The sequence below is a fragment of the Zingiber officinale genome, chromosome 6A (genome assembly GCF_018446385.1).
Source record: "Zingiber officinale cultivar Zhangliang chromosome 6A, Zo_v1.1, whole genome shotgun sequence".
NCBI lineage: Eukaryota > Viridiplantae > Streptophyta > Magnoliopsida > Zingiberales > Zingiberaceae > Zingiber > Zingiber officinale.
The window spans coordinates 27,533,984-27,538,918 of NC_055997.1; positions in this window are offsets into that span (position 1 = coordinate 27,533,984).

A 4,935-nucleotide genomic window follows, 5' to 3' on the forward strand; every position below is an offset into this window, starting at 1 on the left:
AGTTGCTGACCGCTTCTACTTTGGCTGGATCTACCTGAATACCTTCTTTTGAAACAATGTGACCTAAAAATGCCACCTGTTCCAACCAGAACTCGCACTTTGAGAATTTAGCATAGAGTTGCTTTTGTTGAAGGGTCTGCAGAACTATTCTCAAGTGCGTGTCATGCTCCTCTGAAGTTCTGGAATAGACTAGAATGTCGTCTATGAACACAATGACGAACTTGTCGAGGTATTCTCTGAACACTCTATTCATCAAGTCCATGAAGACTGCAGGTGCATTAGTCACACCAAAAGGCATGACTACGAATTCGTAGTGTCCGTATCTGGTCCTGAAAGCTGTTCTGGGTATGTCACTCTCCTTCACTTTCAACTGATGGTACCCAGAGCGCAGATCTATCTTGGAGAACACTGTTGCACCTTTCAATTGATCAAATAAATCATCGATCCTGGGCAGTGGATACTTGTTCTTGATGGTCACCTGATTCAGAGCCCTATAATCTATGCACATCCGCATAGATCCATCCTTCTTCTTGACAAACAACACAGGAGCTCCCCATGGTGAGTGACTAGGGCGTATGAAACCCTTGTCAAGTAGCTCCTGAAGTTGTTCTTGTAGCTCTTTCAACTCTGCTGGGGACATGCGGTATGGAGCTTTTGAAATTGGACCGGTACCAGGAACCAGTTCAATCTCAAACTCCACCTCTCTATTGGGAGGTAGTCCAGGTAGCTCTTCTGGGAACACCTCTGGATACTCACAGACTACTCGAACTTCCTCCTGCTTAGGTCTTTCTTCTTCCTCTGTACTCACAATGAATGCAAGAAAACCAGTACACCCTTTAGCTAACATCTGGTGAGCTGTGAGAGAAGAGAGGAATTTCTGGGTCTTCCTCTTTGGTACTCCTGTAAATTCAAAGGATGGTTCACCTTCTGGACTAAAGATCACTTTTCTTCTGCGGCAGTCCACTGAAGCACTGTACTTGCTGAGGAAATCCATACCCAAAATGATATCGAAATCCTGCATAGCGAGGACTACCAGATTAACACATAGCTCTCGGTCTGAAATTCTGACTGGTACAGACCGAAGCCACTGACTAGATTCCATGACTTCCCCAGAAGGTAGGGTTGTCAGGAACTTGGAATTCATGCTTTCTGTAGGTACCTGTAATTCCTTGGCAAAAGGTATGGATACAAAAGAATGGGTCGCCCCAGTATCAAATAGTGCAGTAGCTATATGCTGAAAAATAACTACTTGACCAGGTGGAGGCACTAGCAGCTTCCTCTTTGGTAAGGGAGAATACTCTGGCATTGGCTGGAACTGGTGGAGCTTCCAACCTTCCTTGACTGATCTGAGGTCCTTCCAGAGTTGCAGGCATATAATGTAGTTGAGGCTTGGCTCCATATTGTATTGGCTGTGGCTGGGGTGCTTTGAACTTGTTAGGACACTGTTTGGCCATGTGTCCTTCTTGACCACAAGAATAACATCCAGTCTTACCCAAGAGGCAGGCTCCTGGATGTGTTCTCCCACATTTAGGGCAGGGAAGGAGCTTAGTCTGTTTGGTTTCTGGTCCTCCCTTCTGGTTACTTCCTGAATCCCACTGCTTTCTTTTAGTGCCCTTGCCTTTCCAGTTCTGATTATTTGACTGGGGTTTCTGATTTCCCCCAGTCTTGGTCTCCATCTTGATTGGCTTGTGCTGCTCTCTTTGTGCCTTCATGCTATTCAGGTAGTGCTCAGCTACTAAGGCTCTACTGACCAACTCTTCTCCAGTCAGGGGTTGATGAGTTCCACTGCTCACATTGAGTGATATCACAGGCCTCAGCATTCTGAGCATTAGTCTGACTCGCTCCTTCTCTGTACTCACTAGTTCTGGGCAGAGACGGGCTAGCCTGTTGAATCTTTTAACTGCTTCCTCCACTGTCAGATCACCCTGTCTGAACTCCATAAACTCCTCGTAGTGCTTATTGGTGATCCTTTGGCGGAAGAACTCGTCGTAGAACTCTGTCTCAAAATCAATCCATCTCATCTGATTGACTGCCCTCTTGCTCTTGACTCTCTCCCACCACATGCGTGCGTCTCCAGTCAGGCAAAAGGAGGCACACTTGACCTTCTCGACTTCTGGCCAGTCAAGAAGCTCCATGGTGCTCTCCAGTGTTTTGAACCAAGCCTGGGCATCCCAGGGCTCAGTTGTGCCTGAGAAACTCTCTGGTTTCAGTTTCAGCCACTGTATGAGGTAGGCTTCTTGTCTCTGGGGTGCTGTGACGACTCCTTGGGCAGCTGGTGGAACCTCAGTTACCACTAGAGTCTCCACAGTTACTGTTTGAGGAGTAGGAGGGACTGGTTGCTGATTTGCCATCAGATTGGCAATTACTTGCTGCTGTTCAGCTACTTGTTTCTGAAGTTGGGCAACAACTTCAGAAAGATTGGGCTCAGTTGAGCCTGGCACCTCATTCTCCTGAACATGGTCCTCAACACGAGCGGTACGGGGACGTCCTCTTCTCGACATCTAGTTAAACAAATAAGAAAATTTGATGATTTCTCTACCCTTTCTAAACATACCCATTTATATATTAAGAAAGGAAATAGCTAAAAAAAATAAAACTCTTATCTTACTCATTCTCTTATAACTATCCATCCATACTGCAAATAATAATGTAAATAAAGGAAAGCAATAAAGAAAGAACTTAAATACTTTCTTACTTGAAGACGACAAGGATGATGCTGATGTGTGTGTGTTGCGGGAAAATGGACCTGCTCTGATACCAACTGTAACAACCACCCTCCTTACTACTACTCTGAGGGTGACCGCTACTGATTCTACTAACTACTATAAATGTAGCCTCTAAATAGCAGCATAAAATTTCTTGATATTTTTTTTTCTTTCTTGTTTATCTTTTCACAGAATCAAACATGCAAATAAATGAAGCAGCAAGTAAGTATAACATACAGATAGGTGAAGCTTAAATACCCCTACTGCTTGCTACATCATTTGCTATCTTGCATTCATCCCATTCTATATCCGTACAGAAACAAAAAGAGAAGCTAATAAAGCTACTGCATTTTTTTTTTATTTTAAAAAAACAATCCAAACGTCACATTGAATCATCTTCACTATAGCAGAAATTAATACTGGATAGCAGAAGTTAATACTACAGCAGGATACTGAACAGAATCATCATCACATTAAAATTTTTAGCAACAATAAACGAGTGCTTAGCACACTACTTCATAGCGAATTAAAATCCCAGCAGTACAAAAGGAATACCGAACCTAGGAACTTACTAGCTATTCATGTATACTACAGCAGGAGTTAATCATATGATAGATTTCCATTTAAGCAAAACTCATATTGAATACTAACATACACATAAAAATACTGAGCTTATAACAACCAAACATCCCATGCCAATTTCTTCCATAGAACAAAATTCACATAGCATACCAACATTCACATAAGACTACCGAGCAATTAAAATCCGAACTTCATATGCAATATCTTCCATAAAACAAAACTCACGCAGAATACTAGCATGCACCCAAAAATACTGAGCATCTAACCATCCTTAGCATGGCAATGTAATTCTACTATGGCAGAACTAAAAAAAAAAATACTAGCAAGTAACATTTCCAGATTTCTCTAGCAGGATCCCAAGTTTCCATAACAGCCACCACACACACACCATCAATGTCTCCTTGTCGCCTTCTTCTAGGCCACTTTAGCCTTTCCTTTATTTTTATCCATATCTGCAGTAGGAGGAAAAAGTAGTATCTATAAGCTAAAAGCTTAGTGAGTGCTTTCTACTCACAAAATCCGATAAGAAATGCATATACGTAAAAGAAAACAGGAGGTACATGCTCAACATGAAATAGAAGTGAAACTACATCATGCATCTCTAAAGGAAACAACAATTTATCTGGTTAGAATCTTTCAATTTAGATAAAAGAAACTTGTTCTATTTGTTTCCAAATTTAATACTTTTATACTTTAAAATAATACTCAACTTTACTTGGGCCCGGCATTGCACCACTTTGCGCGCCTTTCTTAATGAGAATTGAGGTAGCTAATCCCAAAACCATTAAGACACTTCTAGACTTTATGTCTAGGGGCAACTTGGAGCCCATCCCTTGGACCTTGTGTCCGGTACATGCCTTTTTTTAAAATAAAATACTTTTCTTTATATCTTACTTTAAATACTTCTTCTGATAAAATGCCTTGGCATTTCTTTGAGCACTTGATATGCTACTAATCCCAATTCTTAAAAAGATTAGGGATTCTATTAAGACTTTGGTCTCTTTTTTTTTTAAACTTCTAACAGCAATACAGAAAACTAACTACCAGCTCAAAATTTAATCAATCTATCTCATATTCATTGCTTATTAAAATCAAGCCAAAACTAATAAAACTTGTAAAGGAATATGAGCATTCTGATTAAGACTTTAATGTAGTTATCAACTAAAAGAATGCTGCTGTTATCATACTTTTAATCATGCACATTAAGCATATAAGGAACCAAAACCTAGCTTATTGCAAAATATTTCCTTAACTACTCTTCTAACTTCAAACTGTTCTAACATGGTTCTAAACTTAAGGAAATAAATTAAGCCATTAAAAGAAACCAACAGGACTCTCTCAAATAAGGTTGATCTACACCCATTGCATGGCACAAACTCAAATCTGACTTACTCAACCATAAAATGATCCCATAATCCACCTAGCATATTCGGATTTAACAATTATGGCAGCAACCATTATAAACCAACCCGAAACCACAGAAACTATAGTTGGTTCTTCATAGATTAGAGATCAAAAATCTTGTATTAAGCCTTTGTTAAGTCTAATCGAAGAATTCTTTACAGATCAAACTTCACAAAAGGATTTTGTCTAACTTCTTAGAGTACACGGTAGTAAAACAGCAACCCTAGCATGCTTCACAGGAACT